Source organism: Bombina bombina, chromosome 6 (genome assembly GCF_027579735.1).
Source record: "Bombina bombina isolate aBomBom1 chromosome 6, aBomBom1.pri, whole genome shotgun sequence".
NCBI classification, from domain to species: Eukaryota; Metazoa; Chordata; class Amphibia; order Anura; family Bombinatoridae; genus Bombina; species Bombina bombina.
Window position 1 is genome coordinate 199,318,809 of NC_069504.1, and position 14,226 is coordinate 199,333,034.

Genomic DNA, 14,226 nt, shown 5'->3' on the forward strand with positions numbered 1-14,226 from the left:
AATGGAAATATCCTGCTATCCTCTTTCCCTCCAGATCTAGCTGCTTGGTATTTCTAATTTTTTGGCGTATTTCACTGGGAGCCAAAATGGTTTTAAAGTTTTTAGCTTTTTTAAAGATAAAGGTTGGTTTGTCCGCCAGCTGATCACCTATAATATTATCTTCCTTCAATAAGTGCCAATTTCTTTTTATAATTTTTTTAATCAGATAGTGGTCTGCATTGTAGTCCGTTACAAAGGGAACAATAATTTTGTCCTCTTTGGTGGGTCCTCTCATTCTATAGCTTAAAAGGCCATCCCTATTCTTCTTTTTTGCTTTTTGTATTGCTTAGAAGAATAGGGATTTTGAGACCACTGGTGGAGCAGTCAATTACTTTTATCAAAGATACTAATGATTTTTTGATCAAGCACAGCAACTTGCAACTCCAGACTGATAAGTTTATTCTTTTCAGTTTGGATGTTTCTAGTTTGTACACATCTATCACTCATGAAAGTTGCCTAGGAGCTGTGCAATATGCCTTGTTCACTGCTGTGTCACATTCAGAAACTCAGGTCGAATTTATCTTGCAACTACTGGAGTTAATTGTTTACAATAATTATTTCCTCTTTGAGGATTTATATTATTTGCAGTTGCAAGGTACAGCTATGAGCTCCAACGTCGCCCCACATTATGCCAACATTTTTAAGAATCTCTTTGAGGAGAAGTTTGTCTTTGAGAGTGCCCTATTTCGTCAGTGTGGCTGGGCGACGTTGGGGCCCATGAGCTTTTTGTATCTGAATTGAATAATTCAACCAGCAACATTAAATTTACATTGACCTTCAGTGAAAGCTCTATTGACTTTCTGGATGTGACCGTGATCAAGGATGGATTAAGTTTAAAAACTGATCTTTTCAGGAAAGAAACTGATAGAAATAATCTATTAGTGTATGACAGTGCACATCATCTCTCCTTGATCAGGTCACTACCTAAAAGTCAATTACTCAGGGTCAAACGGATTGTCACAGAAGAATCCAAGGTTCCCATAAGATTGGCTGAGATGGGTGAGAAATTCCTGGAACGTGGCTATCCGCATGATCTAATTATGAACACCATTGATATGGTGTCCAAGTTGGACCGTGACGCCCTGTTAAAATCTAAAAAACCATCAGATAAAAATCAAAAGAGGATGGTTTTTGTATCTGAGTTTTCTAGACAGAGTGATCAGGTGTTGAAAATAATACAGAGACATTGGGGCATCTTGAAGAGATGTAATGCGGATGTTGAGGAGTTTGATAAGTTTCCTATGCCAGCTTACAAGCGCAGTAAAAGCCTTAGAGATTCACTAATACGGGCTGACATTGGTTCTGTTAAATCTATATCTCAACAGTTTATCACCAAAAAAAATCTTGGTTGTTTCCCTTGTCTTGGGTGCAGTAACTGCAGTTGCATTGTGAAAAGTCCCTATTTTGCACATCCACATAGTGGGCACAAATTATATTATAGGGATTTTTTCACTTGCAACAGTAGTTACGTTATATATATGATCAAGTGTCCATGTGGGAAGACCTACATTGGCAAGTCCACTTCGAGGGTACGTGATAGAATAACTGAACACAAGAGTAACATCAGGTGTGGTAAATTTCAGCTCCTGTGGCCTATCACTTTTTGGCAGCAGGCCACCAAATAAGCCAACTTCGGTTCCAGGTGATTAAACAGGTGAAAGTCCCTAGAAGGGGTGGCAATAGGGAAGTTTTACTCAAGCAGCGAGAGTCCTTCTGGATTTTTCACCTTGACACCTTGGAACCGAAGGGGCTTAATAGAGAAATAGATTGGTCAGTTTTCTATTAATCTTTTTCTATTATGTCATTTTTAAAGATAAATCAGGTTTGTCATTTTCTACAATTAAATACAATTACATTGTAAATAATATTTGGTTGGGTAGGTTCAATATATGACATTGTTTGAATCTGTAATTAGGGCTTCATAGCTGTTTGTTTTTAGTTATTATTTTTTAGGAGATTATACACCTATGGGGCCACTATATGGCGCTGTCCCTTCATTGTTGCATTGTTAGAAAGATTGTAAGGGTTAAATCCCAGGTAAGCTATTTAAACAGGTGTATCTGTATAGGTGGTTATCACATGATTAAGGGGCACACTGCCCCGAAACGTTGTGGTTACTGGACCCTGCTGTCTCTACAATAAGGTAAATCAATTTTTGGCATACTGGTGAGCCTCCATTCCTTATTTTTTCCACTGTTATTTGGGAGTTTGGTAGTTACTCCCTGGAGCTCAGACCATTGGCGTTGGTGCTGGATATTACTGACTTTCTATGGGCCATCCTAAGAACCCCATCTAATGTTAAATCTGGCTCTAACTGCAGCTTCAATGAGACTTCAGCATCTGCAATTCCAATAACTATTCTGTCTCTGATTTGCTCTTCTTTAGCAACACCAAACTCACAGAATTCAGCTAGTTCATACAGGCTGCACACAAATGACTCCACAGATTCTCCCACACGTTGATTACGTTTGTGAAAACAAGCTCTCTCATGAATCACATTTCTTTTGTGCACAAAGTGGGCACTGAGTTTATCCATAACTATATCAAAGTTAAATTCTTCCCATTCTTGGAAAATAAAAGCATTAAACACTGGCTCCACATCCTTCCCCATAGAGTATAAAAGAGAATTAACTTGTACTTCACCACTCTCCTTGTTCAGTTTAGACGCGATCTTGAAGCGCTGAAACCGCTGACCCCATGTGGGCCAAGCTGCAGGCTGAGAGAAGTCAAAAGGCTCAGGTGGGGTAAACTTTGACATCGTCCTCGATCAGGAACAGAAGCGCAGGCCAGAACTTCATACACCATGTCATGATATGCAGGATATATGCAGGACACAGCAATGATGGTACAACTCTATTTTATTACAGAGCACAGAAACATACATCTAGTCAGGTTCATTTCACTAACTAACTGTGACACAGACTACTGGACCTAAGCCCTGCCCCCAAACTAGTGACATCACTTCCTGCTCTCATCACACCTGCTGCTGTTTGTGGAGCAGTCTGCATTCATTCTACTTCTGGAACCTACCTGCTTAATTAATTATTCATGTACCTTATTCTCTCAGCCTCTTTTCAAGTCATTTCGGGCCTATTGTGCTTTGCATTAGCTTTGAAGAGTGTTCCAGATTTACAGAACCCTGTGTTTGTTCCAGCATGGATTTTCCTATATATATTTAAATTACAGCTTTACATGTCAGCTAAAGCCTGATTTCTTCTAAACTGCAAGTATCCATATATTTCATAAGTTGTTTCCTGGAAACTGCTATTACACAATGAGGCATATTTAACAAATGTCTGTCAAATCTGATCCGACAGTGCGGATAAGGTCCGACAGACCTCGCTGAATGCGGAGAGCAATATGCTGCCCCCTGTAGACTCGCGGCCAATCGGCTGCCAGCAAGGGGGTGTCAATCAACCCGATCTTACTTGATTGGGTTATATTCCGGTGATTCCTGTCCGTCTCATCAGAGCAGGCGGACAGGGTCGGAGCTTGATAGATAGGCCCCTAACTCTGAACTCAATCCAAATTACAAGTTTTTATTTTGCTCTGATTGCTACAACTAAATCTTACTCTGAACCTTACAACAAATCACTGCTTCAACTTGTCATTGCTCAAATATCCTCCTGCAAATATATATATTCAGAACACTGCATTTATGTGTTCAGTTAAACAAACTGCTTTCCTGTTATTCTCCAATGTTTGCCACAAGAGTATTTAATACTTAACTTGGAAGTTGCCTATCACCTGTGCTTCTCTGCTTATTACACCTCCATTCAGCTCTAACTTATATTATGTACTGTAAACCCTGCAGCAACTCCTTGCATCTAGGAATCACAATCTCCTACCTGTTCAACTTGAAGCCTGAATATCTTGCACTACCCGAGGGCCTGTCTCCTGAGCGGTTGTACACTGGATCATGACACCTTGTTAGGCTCATATGCTAATTTCTAAGCCCTTAAAAAACACCTCTTACCTGAATGCAATGAGCAGTTTTTCACTACTAGATAACATTAGTTCATGTGTTTCATATAAATAACAGTGTGGTCATGCAAGTGGAGTTATTTAAGAGTCAGTACTAATTGCCTGAATTTCCAATTTGTAAAAAGACCTGAGATAAGGAGGCAGTCTGCAGAAGCTTAGATACAGGGTAATTACAGAGGTAAAAAGTATATTTCTATAACAGTATTGGTTATGCAAAACAGGGGAATGTAAACACTAACGGCTAGATTTAGAGTTTGGCGTTAGCCGTCAAAACCAGCGTTAGAGGCTCCTAACACTGGTTTTGGGCTACCGCTGGTATTTAGAGTTAGTCAGGAAAGGGTCTAATGCTCACTTTCCAGCCGCGACTTTTCCATACCGCAGATCCCCCTATGCCATTTGCGTATCCTATCTTTTCAATGGGATCTTTCTAATGCCGGTATTTAGAGTCTTGGCTGAAGTGAGCGTTAGAAATCTACCGACAAAACTCCAGCTGCAGAAAAAAGTCAGGAGTTAAGAGCTTTCTGGGCTAACGCCGGTTCATAAAGCTCTTAACTACTGTGCTCTAAAGTACACAACTACCTATGCACCCCTAAACCGAGGCCCCCCACATCGTCGCCACTCTATTAAAAAAATTTAACCCCTAATCTGCCGACCGCACACCGCCGCCACCTACGTTATCCCTATGTACCCCTAATCTGCTGCCCCTAACACCGCCGACCCCTATTTTATATTTATTAACCCCTAATCTGCCGCCCCTAACGTCGCCTCCACCTACCTACACTTATTAACCCCTAATCTGCCGACCGAACCTTACCGCTACTATAATAAAGTTATTAACCCCTAATCCGCCTCACTCCCACCTCAATAACCCTATAATAAATAGTATTAACCCCTAATCTGCCCTCCCTAACATCGCCGACACCTAACTTCAAGTATTAACCCCTAAAATGCCGACTGGACCTCACCACTACTATAATAAATGTATTAACCCCTAAAGCTAAGTCTAACCTTAACACTAACACCCCCCTAAATTAAATATAATTTAAATCTAACAAAATAAATTAACTCTTATTAAATAAATTATTCCTATTTAAAGCTAAATACTTACCTGTAAAATAAACCCTAATATAGCTACAATATAAATAATAATTATATTGTAGCTATTTTAGGATTTATTTTTATTTTACAGGCAACTTTGTATTTATTTTAACTAGGTACAATAGCTATTAAATAGTTATTAACTATTTAATAGCTACCTAGCTAAAATAAAGAGAAATTTACCTGTAAAATAAAAACTAACCTAAGTTACAATTACACCTAACACTACACTATCATTAAATTAATAAAATAAATTAACTACAAATAACTACAATTAAATAAAATTACATAAACTAACTAAAGTACAAAAAATAAAAAAGCTAAGTAACAAAAAATAAATAAATAAGTTACAAACATTTTAAAAATATTAGAACAATTTTAAGCTAATTACACCTAATCTAAGCCCCCTAATAAAATAAAAAAGCCCCCCCCCAAAAAAATTCCCTACCCTATTCTACATTAAAAAAGTTCAAAGCTCTTTTACCTTAGCAGCCCTTAAAAGAGCCTTTTGTGGGGCATGCCCCAAAGAAAACTGCTCTTTTGCCTTTAAAAAAAATACAACCCCCCCAACATTAAAACCCACCACCCGGGGGTGCTGTGCTGCGCTGGAGAGGTTGCGGACATTGCACACTGCCTTTTGTGTGCATCTGAACTTTTGTGGATGTTTTTGTTCTTGTTCTTATCTATCTCTATTTAACGGAAGACAATACTATATTCTTTCATATGTGGACTAAGCTAACACACTCTTAGCATTATAGTAGAACCCTATATTGTGACAGATATTGTGATATACCGTATATTGTTTTAGTTGCTAACATTATCATGTGAAAAGTTAGTCTGACAAATTGCTTTTTAAGAATACTAACATTACATATTAGAGATTGGCCAATCATATATTTTTACACTCTGAATTCTTGTATAAGGTATAACTTTTTAATCAATGCGATCACTATTGCTATTTTTTTTACATATGTATAGTTATATTTTTAGGATCTCTTTTAACATTTGTTGAAGAATAAAATTCTTTATAGAAAAAAAAAAAAAAAAAACCCACCACCCACATACCCCTAATATAACTCAAACCCCCCTTAAAAAAACCTAACACTAACCCCCTGAAGATCATCCTACCTTGAGTCGTCTTCACTCAGCCGAGCCACCGATGGAACCGAAGAGGAGATCCGGAGCATCAGAAGTGATCCTCCAAGGGTCGCTGAAGAAGTCTTCCATCCGATGAAGTGATCCTCCAGGCGGCGCTGAAGAAGTCTTCCATCCGGGCAATGTCATCTTCCAAGCGGGGTCTTCAATTTTCTTCTTCAGGATCCATCTTCATTCCGCCGACGTGGAACATCCTTCTTCCCCGACGGACTACCGATGAATGAAGGCTCCTTTAAGGGACGTCATCCAAGATGGCGTCCCTCGAATTCCTATTGGCTGATAGGATTCTATCAGCCAATCGGAATTAAGGTAGGAAAAATCTGATTGGCTGATTGAATCAGCCAATCAGATTCAAGTTCAATCCGATTGGCTGATCCTCCAAGGGTCGCTGAAGAAGTCTCATTGGTTCCATCAGCTAATCAGATTTTTCCTACCTTAATTCCGATTGGCTGATAGAATCCTATCAGCCAATTGGAATTCGAGGGACGCAATCTTGGATGATATCCCTTAAAGGAGCCTTCATTCGTCGGTAGTCTGTTGGGGAAGAAGGATGTTCCGCCGATGCGGAACATCCTTCTTCCCCGACAGACTACCGACGAATGAAGGCTCCTTTAAGGGATGTCATCCAAGATGGCGTCCCTCGAATTCCGATTGGCTGATAGAATCCTATCAGCCAATCGGAATTCGAGGGACGCCATCTTGGATGACTTCCCTTAAAGGAGCCTTCATTCGTCGGTAGTCTGTCGGGGAAGAAGGATGTTCCGCATCGGCGGAATGAAGATGGATCCTGAAGAAGAAGATTGAAGACCCCGCTTGGAAGTTGACATCACCCGGAAGGAAGACTTCTTCAGCGCCGCCTGGAGGATCACTTCATCGGATGGAAGACTTCTTCAGCGCCCCTTGGAGGATCACTTCTGCCGCTCCGGATCTCCTCTTCGGTTCCATCGGTGGCTCAGCTGAGTGAAGACGACTCAAAGTAGGATGATCTTCAGGTGGGTAGTGTTAGGTTTTTTTAAGGGGGGGTTGGGTTAGATTAGGGGTATGTGGGTGGTGGGTTTTAATGTTGGGGGGGTTGTATTTTTCTTTTACAGGCAAAAGAGCAGTTTTCTTTGGGGCATGCCCCACAAAAGACCCTTTTAAGGGCTGGTAAGGTAAAAGAGCTTTGAACTTTTTTAATGTAGAATAGGGTAGGGGATTTTTTTATTTTGGGGGGCTTTGTTATTTTATGAGGGGGCTTAGATTAGGTGTAATTATCTTAAAATTTTTGTAATGTTTTTAAAATGTTTGTAACTTATTTTTTTTTATTTTTTGTAACTTAGCTTTTTTTATTTTTTGTACTTTAGTTAGTTTATGTAATTCTATTTAATTGTAGTTATTTGTAGTTAATTTATTTTATTAATTTAATTATAGTGTAGTGTTAGGTTTAATTGTAACTTAGGTTAGGATTTATTTTACAGGTAATTTTGTATTTCTTTTAGCTAGGTAGTTATTAAATAGTTAATAACTATTTAATAACTATTCTAACTAGCTAAAATAAATACCAAGTTACCTGTAAAATAAATATAAATCCTAAAATATCTACAATGTAATTATTAATTACATTGTAGCTATCTTAGGGTTTATTTTACAGGTAAGTATTTAATTTTAAATAGGAATAATTTATTTAAGTATAGTTTAGTGTTAGGTGTAATTGTAACTTAGGTTAGTTTTTATTTTACAGGTAATTTTCTCTTTATTTTAACTAGGTAGGTATTAAATAGTTAATAACTATTTAATAGCTATTGTACCTAGTTAAAATAAATTGAAAGTTGCCTGTAAAATAAAAATAAATCCTAAAATAGTTACAATATAATAATTATTTATATATTAGCTATATTAGGGTTTATTTTACAGGTAAGTATTTAGCTTTAAATAGGAATAATTTATTTAATAAGAAATAATTTATTTTGTTAGTGTTAAGGTTAGACTTAGCTTTAGGGGTTAATAACTTTATTATAGTAGTGGCGAGGTCCGGTCGGCAGATTAGGGGTTAATACTTGAATTTAGGTGTCGATGATGTTAGGGAGGGCAGATTAGGGGTTAATACTATTTATTATAGGGTCATTGAGGTGGGAGTGAGGCAAATTAGGGGTTAATAACTTTATTATAATAGCGGTGAGGTCCAGTCGGCAGATTAGAGATTAATAAGTGTAGGTAGGTGGAGGCGACGTTGGGGGCGGCAGATTAGGGGTTAATAAATATAATATAGAGGTCGGCGGTGTTAGGGGCAGCAGATTAGGGATTCATAGGGATAACGTAGGTTGCGGCAGTATACGGAGCGGCAGATTAGGGGTTAAAAAAATATGCAGGGGTCAGCGATAGCGGGGGCGGTAGATTAGGGGTTAATAAGTGTAAGGTTAGGGGTGTTTAGACTCGGGGTAAATGTTAGGGTGTTAGGTGCAGACTTAGGAAGTGTTTCCTCATAGGAAACAATGGGGCTGCGTTAGGAGCTGAACGCTGCTTTTTTGCAGGTGTTAGTTTTTTTTTCAGCTCAAACAGCCCCATTGTTTCCTATGGGGGAATCGTGTACGAGCACGTTTTTGAAGCTGGCCACGTCCGTAAGCACCGCTGGTATTTAGAGTTGCAGTGGCGGTAAATTATGCTCTACGCTCCCTTTTTGGAGCCTTTCTGTGAACTCTAAATACCAGCGGTATTTAAAATGTGCGGGGGAAAAAAGCCAGCGTTAGATACGCGGGTCATTACCGACAAAACTCTAAATCTAGCCGTAAATTTTTGAGGTTTAATATCCCTTTAATTCATAAATTTAATGTTTGTTTTCACCACAAGAAAATTGTTTTCAAGGATAACAGCAAATCCAGAAGAAAATGTTTACAAGGACAACTCAACTGACTTCAATCATTTTCACTCCCAAAACAGTTAACAAGAGCTCTAATGACTCAATAATTATTCTAGAATAAATCACAATCCCATTTACTTACAACTCGTTATACGAGCAGTAAACCCGATGAGGACACACACCCGCTATAAACACCTGCTATAAACCCCTTATCGTTTGCATTCGTAATCTGGCCATGTGTATTTATTGTAGTCTGGCCTTGCATTGATATTCAGTATTTAAAATGGTATGCATTCTCATGTATATTGCATATTATTTAAAGTATTGCATATAAATTAAAATTTATGTTATATTGTTGTGTTTATTAGTAATAACATTGATATAAATGTTAACAGTAGCATTAATTTACATTTTTACATCACAATCATGCAGTTATGTAGAACTGTAATTTTTATTATACTGTTTTTAATAACAAATAATTAAAGCAAGCACCATTAACTACATTTTAATTTATATGCAACAATTTTAATATGCATTCTACATAATGTTTTAATGACATGCATAGTTATGTACATTGCATACTTTACAGTGCTTAACTTTACAGCTCTTCACTAATACAGTGCTTTGTGGAGCTGAAGTTCAACCTCCAAGGATTTGAAACTGTGCTGTAATCTTCATAAAATTGCGAAAAAAGTGACTGGCACCATTTTGTTATGCACAGTTCACTCTGTTTACAGCATTACAGTGCAATCTGTGTCTCAGTGATACTGTCTGGCAAATTGTACTACAGTAATTGTTACTATTTTACAGGTACAGCATTTATTGAATACTAATTGAATACTGTGCTGTGCTAGTGTTAAGCTAAACATAACACTGTTGCACCCGTAATATATGTTAGTTCAAACATGTTTTCAAGTTTTTAAACACACTGGCAAGTAAAAAGAAAGCTAAAACAACGTTATTTCACTTTAACACAGTTTTCACTTTACAGCGGGGCTACTAAAAGGTATTAATATTTAATTTTGATTTCTTTTATTTTAAACATAAACATATATTTTTAAATATATTTATTTTTGAAACAATAAACACTGCAAATAACAATAAATCCCTTTTAGAATATATAAAATACTTTAAAGAATCTACATTGTAAATGACAATGCATATTTTATCAAGGAGATGTGGTAAATGCTGCAGGGCTGGCAAAACCTTGCCCGCCTAACAGGGCTCCTGGAACTGTGCGCCAGACCGGAATTGAGCCCCAGTCCACCATTTCTTAAAAGGGGTTCTGATCAAGCAGAGTGCAAGGTATCAAGTCGCCCTTTTAGTATGTTGTCAGCAATTTGATGAAGCACCTAGGGATACCCCTTATTTTGGGATGCTACCCAAAACAAGTGGTAACAGCTGATGGTCTATGTGATAGTCTGGAGTTTTGTCATTTTTTTATTATACCATTATGGAAGACAAATTTAAAAAAAATATCAAAATCATACAAGTTAAATAAACCAATCTTGTATCTCTATATAATCTCTATAAACGTAAAGGTATTTAGGGCTAGATTACGAGTGGCGTGGTAATTGCTGCTCCCACTCGCACGCTAACTCTGCTCGACTTATGCTCTTTGCATGCATTGGTTAGGTTGCGTATTACAAGTTGAAAGTAAATATCAATCATGTGAAAAGAGCAGAATATAGAATATCGTGACCATATTAACATACTCCCCCCAAAAAACTCAATAAAAAAAAATAAAAACACCCAAAAAATATTAACACTAAACCCCAATGTTGGTACTGACCAAACTTGAATCCAGATCCTGTGGTCGGCAATGCTCCATCATCATCCCAGTCATCCACCGCTGGGATGAAGATGGAGTGTTGATGGAATGAAGATGTAGTGTCGATGCCACATAGGAGCCGGATTTAACTTTGGTGAGTGCTATCTTTGGGGTTTACTGTTTTGGGATGTTGTTTTTATTTATTTTTTAGAATATTTTTTTTTGTTTTTATTAATAAAGAGCTAAATGCCCTTCAAAGAGCAATTCCCAGCCAAATGCCCTTTTCAGGGTAATTTTTGGAGTAGGTTTTTTTTTTTTTAGATAGCCTTTTTTCTGATCCAAACCATTGTCAATTATCTGTGGAATCTAGTATGTTATGCAAGGGCAATGAAGCTAAACTTGTATAATAAGTAACTCAATACTTTGAATAAATAAAAAGTCAAACCTTTAAATAAAAAGCCCAAAACAAATAAGTGTGAAAATTAAAGATTATGATAGAAATAAGCCAAAAATATGTATGTACACTGTGTATGCAAACAATAATCATTTTTCTTTAATGTGAACCCAGGTGTCCTTGTATTTTCTGATCCAGCAGATGGATGGTATCCTAAAAGGAAACAGAGACACATTCACATATTGTAAAACTGTAGAGGATCAACTTTGTATAAAGGAAACCGCAAGGAACTGTTGAGAGCTACAATAGCTCTAAGGTAATGGCACAATGTAATAATCCACTGGATGACAGGAACGTTCAATATATTAACAGCTCTTGTTACATTACAACATTAAAAAAAATAAAACTGCAACATGTCACTGAAGGTTAATCAAAATGTCAAAAACAAATACTATATCAGGGACATCAACGTCTGAGTACTATTAAGCTTGCTGTGTATAAGAGCTGCAACTTATTCCGGCCTAAATTCCTAGTGTGTTGACAAACCCCTTCTTTGCCATCTTCGTTGATCTCCAATGTACATTTGTCTGCTAGTGTGCCGCTTTTTCAAGGAAAATTAATCTCTATCCATCCAGACTTTTTAAAGTCTCAAACAGGTCCTACATTGGTTGTAGCAATGAACTATTTATGATCCTTATTATCTTCCTATGGATGTCATTGTTACATGTGAAATAAAAATATATATTCAATAATTCCTTACAAATCAAATAAGCATTTTATCCAAAAGGTATTTTAAAAATATTTTATAATTATAATTAATTTATATAGCCCATCTGGGAGTGTTTTTGTATAGTTTTGCTTATTTTTCAATAAAATTGTGATGATTTTTAGACTCCTATTGAAGTGTCACAGTGTTAGTTGTATACATACGTTTACAGACTACTGCTGTCTCCTGTTTATGTTATCTGTCTTTCATATGCAGGGAAGGGGGAGTATCTGAACTTTTTGTTTTCCTAGCCCCTTTCACTGGGTGTCCCAGCCTAACCTCATCAACAGTGCTAAACTACTGATTTTTAGATCAGTATCTGTGCATATTCTTCTTTATAATTGGTGTATACTGTGCCTTTAATGTAAAATGTATTTTTTATTTATTTGGCTAATATATTTCATGAAAAATATATAAACATTTTAAAATTCTTACTTGACAAAGACTTGAATTATATTTTAGAAGTTTCTATTTTCTTCCTCTTAGTTCAAAACATTTTAATGAGTATTACAATTATGATATTTCTTTATTGGTTTGCAAACATTTTTCCTAATAATATTTTTGCTGTATTAATGTATGTTTATCTTCTAAAGCCAAATATTTTAATTTTGTAATCTATTGTCCATATTTGTAACAAAATAATATGCGACAAGTTGAAAGTAAAATGCTAACTTGAGGACTTTGGATATTGCAACCGCTTTAACTTCTTCTTCCCATAGACAATAATGTATGCAATAAGTATGCAAACTGAAAAACCTAAGACATTGTTTGTGCATATATATATATTATATACAGATATATATCAGAAAATATATTTAAAATGCTAGATTTCCCCCTATATGAAAAACATTGGAATGTAAAGTATTACAGTACATACACAGTAAAACACATTCGGCTAGATTACGAGTTTTGCGTGTCAAGGTATATGTAAGGTTAATAAACATAAATATATATTTTAATCATCTATTTTAAGGTTAATATATATATATATATATATATATTTAATCAGATATCTGACTGGTCAGTAGAAAATGGTTCATTTCATTCAGAAAAACTGACTTTAATCATGTTTAGTTCTCCCCCACTCAGCATGTAAAGTTATTCTAAACACACAAGTGAGGACAATAGAGCATTTGGTTTAATTAAAATTTAACAACCATTTCAGGAGACCATATGTGTGACTGCCTGGAAACGTGAGATAAAATCTCTTACCCCTTACAAATGTTGCCTAAGAGTCTGACCTAGGCGAGACATTTTGTGAGAAAGTAACCCTGTACGTTTCAAATGCAAATAACCCCTGCTGTGTGGCTCTGACACTTAGATACACATAATGCGGACACTACATCTGGGGAGGGGGTATGCAAGCACTGAACCATGGAATCAAAAATAAAAACTTTTTTTTTTATTCTCTCTGTTTTCCAGAAATCTAATGAAAATTATAAGAGCAACTGAGTTAATGAGATATCTGGATGAATGAATATATGACAATGTGTGATCTGCTGGATTTTTGAATGGTTTTGAACACTGCATAGAAATATATATATATATATATATATATATATATATATATATATACACAAAAGGATGCACTCACAGGACTTTCACAGAAAACCAATTTAATGTAGGAACGTTTTCGGGGTTCACAACCCCTTCATCAGAATGTTAAATAAGACATAAACCAAACCTTTTATAGTGTTGATAATCATGAACAAACACAAACCTAGTGCCCTCCTGAAAGTGCTCCAAAATTTAGAGTGTGGAACGCATATTGCGTTCCACAGTGAAAGCCGTAACCGGAAGTTGTAATACGTCACTTCCGGTTATCGGCGATAATCTTCAAAGTACAAAATTGTAAATGGAATAACATAAATGATATCCACAATCTATTTCATGATGAACATAAACATAATGTGAACACATCATATAGTGTGGCAAACAGGCCAATCATGTGTGAATGTGTACATAAATCGCAATAGTGATAGTTGTCATGGTGACAGTAAACAACACTGCCAGGTGCTAACTTGTAGGCAAAAACCTGAAGATAGACAAAAAACATATTTATGTAATATGTATATAGACACGTGAGTACCTATTGGTGATATAGGTTTGTCACTGATAGGTAAAAGTTAAAAGATAAAATAACTTGTGGGGATTGTTGCGGAGCATTAACTAGTAGCGCTGTG